This window comes from Suncus etruscus, chromosome 5 (assembly GCF_024139225.1).
Source record: "Suncus etruscus isolate mSunEtr1 chromosome 5, mSunEtr1.pri.cur, whole genome shotgun sequence".
In the NCBI taxonomy this organism is placed as follows: Eukaryota; Metazoa; Chordata; class Mammalia; order Eulipotyphla; family Soricidae; genus Suncus; species Suncus etruscus.
Window position 1 is genome coordinate 67,967,084 of NC_064852.1, and position 10,660 is coordinate 67,977,743.

The following is a 10,660-nucleotide window of genomic DNA, read 5'->3' on the forward strand; positions in this document are numbered from 1 at the left end:
AGAAGAAGGATACATTATAGTTAAGGATTCTGAGGAGAGGACAAAAATTTTTGATTATTTAACGTTAAATGGCACCTATATTGAAAATTTGTAGATATTTCTGTTCATATTATAATTTGTTGAAGGCCCAATAAAAAGGGGCATGTAAAATAATGGAGCAAAATCAAAGAGAAAAAAATCAGTGGTATATTTTTGGCCTGAATTAGTAAATTAAATAGTTGAATGTTATGACAGCAATTGAAAGTAATTAATTTTTTAAATCAGTGTAACTAAGTCTGAATATTCTGTAAATTGCTCTGTCTACATAAAATATAAATTACTGGCATTAGACACAAGTGAGTCTTAGTAAGAGGCCACTTAAATAGAACTTTTAAAAATTATTTTTTATCAAAAAGAGCTCTTATCTACTAGAGATACTAACTCATAGGTGTTTACAATGCAGGGATATCTCCTACCTTGAAAATATGTCATGTGGAATCAACTTAGACCTCAGGTGATTAGATACCATTCATCCAGCCTTGAACTCTGGATCCCAGACATAGAAATGGCACAGCTCTTCACAACAGCTGCAGGAAACAAACTCCATCCGGGACAGCCTTAATACTGCGGGGTCAGCAACAAGGGCCAGCTCTAACATGATATCCTGACAACGAGGAAAATGTGAACAACTTGACCTTAGAGCAGATTAGCCTACCTTACCAGCTAACGACAAGACAAAACCAGAAGACTTGGCACCCTTTGATCGTGATTTACAGATGACTGGCTGCTAGAACCACGACCAGACTGTATACATCTTGGGACCAATAAAAAAGCCCTAGTTTAGGGTTTGAACTATGACTTGCACAATAATCATGATCCCCAGTCCCAAAGGTCTGGCAGAGACAATTGTAACGGAATGGGGCTTCTGGAAGCACAAAGAAAGACGCTATCCTAGGTGCCATCCTAGGTTCAGTGCAAAGACCAAGATCACCAACCACAGAAGATGGATTAAAATGACACTGAGGAAACAGAACCTCTAGAACCACAAAGACTGACTTCATCATAAGTCCCACCTCAGGATCTGTGCTGATACTGAGACCTCTAAACACAGAGCTCTGATTGTATCAACCTGGACAGAGCAGAAGTCTTCCACACACCAAAAAAAAAAAAACACCACCAGGAGAGTAAATGATCCTGAGCAAAGTCTAGAGCTGATCCCATGACAGTATACTCCAAGGACGGAGAAACCCCATATTTCTTAGGCCAAGTGAATTCCTTTTCGAATGACCCCAATATTTACTGTACCAGGGCAGGAGGGAAGAAACAAAAATACAAAAAGCACAAAACCTTGGTTATTTATATATATATATTTTTTTACCTTCATTTATTATTGTTATTATTATTTTTATTTACCTATCTATTTTGGTCGATTTCTCTGTTTGGGTGTGATTATTGAAATTGTTGTCCCCAATTATACTTACTTTTTTTCTCTTCCTTTCTTTTCTTTTATTATGTGCTATGCCATGTTTCTTATTTCAAGACCATGGCGTGTTTTTGTTTGTTTGTTTTTGTTTGTTTTTTGTTTGTTTTGTTTTGTTTTTTCGTCTGTTTTTTGTGGTGCTTATCGATATAGCTGGAGTCCTCACTGGATATTTGACACTTTTTTTGGTACTGGTGGAGTGTTTCACCTTCTTTTTCTCCTTCATCTCCCAAATTGATGATGAGATCCTCTAGAAGGTTTCCACCCATTTTTGGGGTATTAGACTCTTACCCCAGTTTATTTATCTTCTCTTTTTCAGGCAAAACCACGCAACTTGAACTAGCTAGTCCTGCCTACAGTTAGAGGGGGAGATAAGGGAGGCATCAAGACCAAACAGGTGCAAGACTACTAAGTAGTGGGTTGGATACAGAGGGGATCACATATTCTAGCCGCCCTGGGGGTGAGGGAAGAGGAAATGGGAGGTAGGACAAATACGGAGGTGTAGGGAGGACAATCTGGTGATGGGAATCCCCCCTGATTTTATGTAAATATGTACCTAAAATGTTATTGTCAACAATATGTAAGCCACTATGATCAAAATAAAAATTATATTAAAAATATCATTTTTTATCAAGCTAAGTATGATAAGAAGATTTAAAACAGTGTTATCAATTCTGGACATAGTAATCCAAATAGTTGGAATGAATCAAGTTGTAGCAAATAATCTGAATTTAAGATATTAGTAAATTGATTTTTTTTCTAATCTGATAAATACTGATGGTAGATCATAGGACAGAACTGGGTTAAAGTCTCAGGGAGATTTAAGAGGAACTGTTGGGAAGATAGTTGAATATATGGATCTGAATTTCAGAAGATTGTTCTTATCTCATAATATACTTTCAAAGATTGAGGCCATAAGAAATTAAATTAACTTAGGATAAGATTATATAACAAAAATCTGAAATTGAAAATTGAGTAAATCCAAAACTTAAAAAACTCATTTGGGGCAAGAGTGATAGCACAGTGGTAGGCTGTTTGTCATGCATGCAGTCAAGTCAGAACTAACTCAGGTTCAATCCCCAGCATCCCATATGGTACTCCAAACCTGCCAGGATGGATTTCTGAGCACAGAGCCAGAAGTAACACCTGAGCACACCAGGTGCTTCCAACCCCGCCAATAAATTTATTTATAAATAAACTCTATTAGTTGACTAATGATAAGAATTCTTAGAAACCAAGAGAATAGTGTAGTACTGAAATACTAGAGAGGCCAAGAATGCTGACTAGGTTTAGTGCCTAATTGTACAACCTTCACATGATCACGGGTGATCAAACGTAGAGAAATGTTAATGTGTTTTTATATATATCATTTTCTAATTTGGGAAAATGTATAGTAATTTGTAGTAATCCTTTAAAGTGTAAGAGAGAGTAAGAAGTTGATAGAAAACTTAAGTTTTATGTAATGTGAAATAGGTCAATAGACAATTGAATAAAAGGCACTTAAAATGAAAGATTGAAAGGGTTTTATCTTATTTAAAAGCTGAGAATAGTAAATTTCCTAAAAACTAAAATTAATTGTAAAATATTTATCTGCATTTAAAAATTCTCAGATAGCAAAATGAAGTATAAAAATGGATGTATTAGTTTGAAATTGAGGGAAAATATATCTCAAATTCTTTAGATTACTAGGAATGAATACTACAAATAATACATAAAAATTCAAGATTATTTTCTATATTATTTCCTCTAGATATCTTGTTCTTAACTTTGCTATTATAACTTGAATAAATGTGAAACAAATAACTTATGTTTTTTATTTATTTTTCTATGAAATAAGAACATCTCTATAATAAATGTAGTGATAGGGGCTGGAGTCTAGCACAGCTATGGGGCGTTTGCATGGACTTGGCTGTCCCAGGATGGACCTAGATTCGCTCTCTGGTGGCCCATATGGTCCCTCAACCCAGGAGCGATTTCTGAGCAAATAGCCCGGAATAACCCCTAACCATCACCAGTGTGGCCCAAAACAAACAAACAAAAAGTAGTGATAAATGAAGATCATCTTGAGACAACAGAGTTAAAATCTGATACCTTGCTTTTGAATGTTTAGGTTATTTCATTTGATAAATATTATATTTTAAGTTCTCTTATGGCCTATAACAAAATTTTCTAAAACTAACTCCCTAATAGGATTTTTTATTTTTGAATACTTTAAATGATATTCGCCATAATTATAGTGATATATTAGGCTTATACTATACAAATAAACTATCCCTTAATGTTATCACTTGTTTCTGGTACACATCAATCACAAATTAATGGAATCAGTTTTCCAGGTTCATTGATGATCCATTGCTTTGAATCTATAACATTTATCAGCATAACTCCCTGGCTTATAGAATAGGGAGAGAAGCAGAAATACTGTGATTTGTCCTTTATGTACTTCAGTTCTCTTATAATTAAAGACGTTGGAACAAGTCACTTGGTCTTTCCTAATTGTCGAATAGCTGGAGAACATGAAGAAATACAGGACAATCTGTATGAGTACTCTTATCTGTGCTATAATTTGTTCATATAGTTACTATTTTTATTTTCCTTTTCCAAATTTATAATACATTATACTTGTAGGATATCTATCTGAGACCCACCCATTTCTGGGAGGGGTCTTGGGAACCGGATAATAGGTGTGACCTTACTTCCAAGACCCGGCCCATTCCTGGGAGGGGTCTTGGAATAGGTAGATAAACCCGGAAGCCAGGGGATTAAAGGTCTTTGCCTTTTGGCCCTGCGTCTAAACTCTTTCAGCCATCTTCCTCAGAGCGCCCAGCTGGGCCAAAAGGCAAAGACCTTTAATCCCCTGGCTTCCGGGTTTATCTACCTATTCCAAGACCCCTCCCAGAAATGGGCCGGGTCTTGGAAGTAAGGTCACACCTATTATCCGGTTCCCAAGACCCCTCCCAGAAATGGGTGGGTCTCAGATAGGTATCCTACAATACTCAATAAGAAAAGCCACCCAGAGTTATAAACTAGGGAAATTAAATTAAAAGTTTGGGTTCTCAGTTCAATGTCTTCTTTCTTGCTACCAACACCCTCTCCCATATATACTGATCTCCCCAAAAATCAATGAGCCAAATAGACGAATTATTTACACTACTCTTTCAAATTATATATAAAAAATAGATTACCATGACAATCACTTAAAAATCAAAGAGAAATGGTGGCCTGGAATAGATTGATAGATATCTTAATTTTCATTTGATGAGAATTATGAAGACTTCTCAAAGTCACAGAACAGCTTTTATCTAAATTTAATTCTGTTTCCTAAATCAAAGTATCCTAGCAAAGAATCTCAATTTCTTTCCTACATAGCACCCTTAATACCTTATTTCTTTCTATGGTCTCTTATCTTACTGGATGGTCCTCTACTCTTGAACCATGGACTCAATTTATGCGTTTTTTACTTATGACTCACTTGAAATATCCTGAAGGCCTAGATGACACCATATACACCTAGTTGACACATATAAGTTTAAAATATACTTGAATTTGTTATCCTAGTTAGATAATCCTGAAGTTATTGGAAAATATCTCCAGCCTTCAAAAGCTATATAATTCCCAAGAATGTTCAAAGTTCTAAAAAATTTTTTAACTTTCAATATTAGTATTATATTTAAAGCTTCCAATTTCTAGCAAGTAACCTATTTCCAAAAAAGAAAATCATTACCTCTATTGCATTTACCATTAATTTAAATTTAATGATTTATATACAAATTAGTGCAAGTCACCATTTTTATTTGGTGGAACTATTTTGAAACAAATTAAAGTTTATCGCAAAGATATATATGTATTTGTGTGAGGTTGTGGACACACTTGGTTATGCTTTGAGTGTACTCTTGGCTTTCTCTGCTCAATGATCTCTCTTAAAACATGCCCAGGAACCATATGCACTACCAGTTATTAACTAAAGTCAGGCACATGGAAAACAACTATTTGACCTCTGACCTTCAAAGCTGTATTTTCATAAATTTAGTTTGTCATTTAATGCAAGGGAAATAAATTTCTATCTAGAAGAGTCTAATATATTTTACTTATATATGTTTAATTACTTGAGAAGGTTTAAAACACAAATCAATGTCTAAACTATATTATATTTATCAAGAAGTGAATTCACACTATTCTCATCATTCAAAGATTCTCAAATTTTCCTAGTCTTTAGTGATTCTAAATTATCTGGTTTTCCAATAAAATTAGGTTAAATTTTTTGGATCATTTTATTATTTTATTTCCTTATAGACAACCTGATATATTACTTTCTGAATTTATGTCTTTCTTTTAACCCTTTGTAAGCACACTCTAAAAAACTAATTCTTATGTGATGACAATTATTTATATGTGGTTCAAATCTATTAGAAATACCTTCGAAATTATCTCTGAACAACATTTTTTTTAATATGGAACGCATCACGAATTTGAGTGAGCTTCTTTTTTTCTTATAACTTTAAGTTTATATCAATATAGTTATGATTTCATTGGTCTTACTATAACAAAAAGAACATTTGTTTCAAACACTCATTCTGTTGCACACATGGTTTCATATGTTTTTCATGTAATTCTTGTAGTAAAGTGATAAATAATCATTTAACTCACAAGTATCTGAGGCATGTAGATATTAAGCATCCTTTTTACATCTTAAATAATATTAGCTTGCAGATCTTGGATTTTGAATATAGACTGCTTCATTTGCAGCCTATATATCCAAAACTTTCCCATTTCTACCCATTAAGAAATTAAAATGATGATTCAATCTATAAACTCAAAGCAATTAAACAGCTTGAGACCTGTGAATGGTCCAAAGATGACATTTTGCAGATAAGGTTTGACTAATATTAAGGATCTGAGTCCCAGGCTCCTTGATGTCCTAAGGAAGTCATTATAAATTAGCACATATATATTTAGAAGGTCAAATTGAAGGATTTTTTTGGTTAACATTTTTCATCTTCTTCCTAATAGAAATCTAGCAAGGATATGTGTGGAGAAATGAGGAAAATCTTCAAGTGCAAAACTACAAGGGAACCACACCTCAAACTACAACTTGTTCACTACATTATCAAACGACTTAATTTAAGGAACTGTCAAAATAGCATTTAGTTTTTTATTTAAGGCATCAACTTTGTCTCACTCCTTTTCTCATTGCTTAATTAATTCTGTAAAACATTTATATTTTTTAACAGGCAACGCTGTTTGGAACACTTAACTCACACTCTCTCTTTTCCAGCTCTTTCACACTTTCAGAACATTGATTAAAACTACCAGAATTTAATGCATTATATCTTTTAAAATATTTTGATGATTCCACTTGTTTTTTTATTAAAGATGCATCTGTGGACTATGGAGTTTAGAGTTCAGAGGCACATGCTTTATATGCACAAGGATCAAATTTGATCCTCAGCATCAGGCAGCCCCCCAAGCATTGCCAGGTATAGTTCTGGAGACCCCCACACACTGCAAGGATAATTCTGGAGAGTCTGTATCACTTGCACCACAAGGTGAGTGTACCAAACTGCTGAGCCTGAGCAATGCCATATCACCACTTTATAGCTTTGACTCATTGGCTCAATAGTGCAAATAGCGTGCACAGTGGTACCAGAGTTTCCTGAATCTTGCTTAGAGGTTAACACTGTACCAACAACTACAGTGACTGCATGTCTCTTTCAATTTCCCAGACTCTCTCTTATTCTTCTCACCTAACTCCTTTGATAATTTCATTTCTGTAGGTCAACTTCCAGAGGCTAGTAGTATAGGTCATTTAAAAATAGTTACTTAAAATTATTTATTTATTTTGGGGACTACCCCTGGAATTTCTCTGGGTTTAACACTCCCCCAAAAAAGAAGTACTCCCAAAAATTAAATGATAAACCTGTGTTCAAAAAATTTTTAATACAGTAGGCATATGAAGTGCATATATAGAACAAATAAAATATATGAGTAATGTACACACCATTCTGTCTTTTGGCAACTTTTGGCATCTTTTGGCAACAAACATAGACTTATTTAAATTTTTTCTTGTTATAAAATAATATATAATTATAGATCATTAGAAAAGTCAAAACACTAAAAAAAACTTTTCATCCCAATACAAAATAATATTTTAGTATTTTACAAGGATTTAACTAATACTGTTTTTATTAAACAATTTAAATCTTTTTCTTTACAATATAAAAAAAGCAGTTTTATGGATGGAGAGATAGTGGAGTGTGAGAATGCTTGCCTTGCACAGGGTTTACCTGAGTTTGATCCATGCTCCTTATATGAGCCCCTGAACACCAACAGGAATAATTTCTAAGTACAGAGGAAGGAATAACAGCTGAGCATTGTCTGTTATGGCCCCAAATCAAGCCCAAAGAAACAAAACCAAAAGAAACATTTCTAATATATTTATTGTTATTTTTAGTAAAAACCATATATATATATATATTTTTTTGTTTTTGATTTTTAGGCTGCTTTTGTTGTAATTTTTTCTTTTGGATCAACCCCAGCAGTCCTGAGGACTTTAAGGTCTTGGATCTGCACTCAGGGATCACCCCTTGCAGGCTTCAGGGCGTGTCAGTGACCAAACTCAGATCTGACATATGCAGGACAAGTACCTTACCCACTGGAATATCTCTCAGGTCCTGAGACTAACATTTCTAATTCAGCATATTTTGATTTAATTATTTTATTATGGTTCAGTATTCATCTGTCTTCTATTTTTTTGAGTAAATATAACTGTTATGAATATCTTGCTAGTGTTATTTTCTTTAGAATTTAACCCTTAATTGGGCCCGGAGAGATAGCACAGTGGCGTTTGCCTTGCAAGCAGCCTATCCAGGACCAGAGGTGGTTGGTTCGAATCCCGGTGTCCCATATGGTCCCCCGTGCCTGCCAGGAGCTATTTCTGAGCAGACAGCCAGGAGTAATCCCTGAGCAACGCCGGGTGTAACCCAAAAACCAAAAAAAAAAAAAAAAAAAAAAAAAACACAAAAAAAAAATTAAAAAAAAAAAAAAGAATTTAACCCTTAATTATGTTATTGGGCTGGATTTTAATGATGCTTTAAGCATGTAAATACATAATGTAAGATTGTTTTCAAAAGTACTATAAATTTTTAGGATTCAAAGTGAATGCCTGGTTATTATCTTTCTAACAAATATGAAACAATTGATTAGTGACAAAATGTATTTCAATAATAACTAATTTATGTATATCACTTGTATCTTTAGTACTTCTGTAGCTGCTGCTATTTCTTTTCAAGTTTTTATAAATAGATTTTTTTCAGGAAGTACTACTAAAATAGTCAAATAAATTATTAGTATTACTAGATATTTTTAAGATTGCTAGTTAGGTAGAGAGGGAAGATAAAGAGTGGTCTCTTTCATGTGGAGTCTAAAGATATATAGTAAGAAAATAAAATGGTGTGTGCAGAAAGATAGTACAAAATGTAGGGCATACAACATGCTCACAATTGACCTAGATTTTATCAACACCAGCCCATGTGGACCTCTAAGTCTACTGGGGGTAATCAGTGAGAGCAGAGCAGGAGTAAACACTGAGTACTGCCAAGTTTAGTCCCCCAAATCAATATATATATACATATATATATTTTTATATGGCAAATACTACTAACTTCTGAGAGTTGACCTACAGAACTGAAATTACCTCCAGGATTAGATGTGAAGAATGAGAGAGGGCTTGGGAAAATTGAAGGAGACATGCAGGCACAGTAGTTGTTGGTACAGTGTTAAATATTATATGCATGAAAAATATTTAAAAATTTTTCAAATCCCAGTGCATAAGTAAATTTTAAAATAAAATAGAAATAAGGCATAGAAAAATTAATTCAAACACAAAATTTAAATTTATACCTTATGATCATTTAATCTAATAGGAATCATGTTTTTTCCTGACTAAATTTGAAAATTACACTACTTTACATCAACAACTTACCTGCACTCTAATATTTTTTCTGATTAATTCAATATATCAATTACATCAACACATTAACTAGAGGTTCTTTTAATTTTATTCTTGTAAATTATATAAAAATTGCTTATTTACCTACTTTCTGGAATTGTCTAATTTATCCCAGTTTACAACACACAGACTCACAACTCTGGATTTTTGTTTTCTTCTAGAATTCTTTCCTTTGCTTCTATAAAAATGTACTCATCGATCAGTTGTGGATAGTAGCAACAGCAGCAGAACTTTAGCTGAACTCTAGAAAGAGAGTTCATTTCTTCCTAGGAGCTAGCAACACTAGCTCCCTATATGAATTTATCATTCATTACATATGTAGTTACTATATAGTCTGTTATCCTTTATTATCTTGAAGATAGAGAACATAAGTATAATGCAGCTAGCATAAAGATTGGCACCTGGTGATTGTTTAAAATGTTTTCTAAATGTACAGACTTCACATTGGTTGCCTTCTCCTATTCAGAGACTAACCCCTACAATAAAGGATTCAGAACTATATCAGCAATGAACTTGGGATGCAGCTCAGTAGTAGAAAAATTGTCATACATGTCTGATTCCCTGGATTCTATCTCCAGCACCACAGAAACAGTACTACTTTAGTAGTAGACTCAGACCTTAGAGATTAGATAATATATTGTTTTGTTTTCCTTTTTTCTGTGGTTATTTTAAGTAAGGCTTGTGGGTAGGAGGTTATTTTGTTTTGTTTTTGAGGCCATACTGAGTAGTACTCAGGGAATGCTTCTAGCTCTATTCTCAGAGATCACTCTGGGAGGTGTTTGGCAAAACATATATGTTGGAGAAGAGATGTCCATTTGTTACATATTAATGCACACCATGGTTAAATGTTTTGATAATATGGTACAATAATCTATCTTCTTAAGTAGGAAAGTGTGATCTTTTATAAATTAAACCAATGTTACCAAAGCAACATTTATCACTGCAACACAATATTAAATGATGCTATCATCTTCTTTGTTTCCTCCAACTATTTGGTCTGAGCTTGATTTATTTTCTGTTTAATAGCGGAACAATTGTCATTATGGAATTATGCAAATGGTTCAAGGATGGTGAAGCTGAAATAATTAAAATCCTTCATAGAAAAAAGCTTGATCAAGATTAAATTGGATACATACTTTATTCATACATATCCTTTTCCTAAAATCTAATTAAATTCTATCCAATCCTATAAA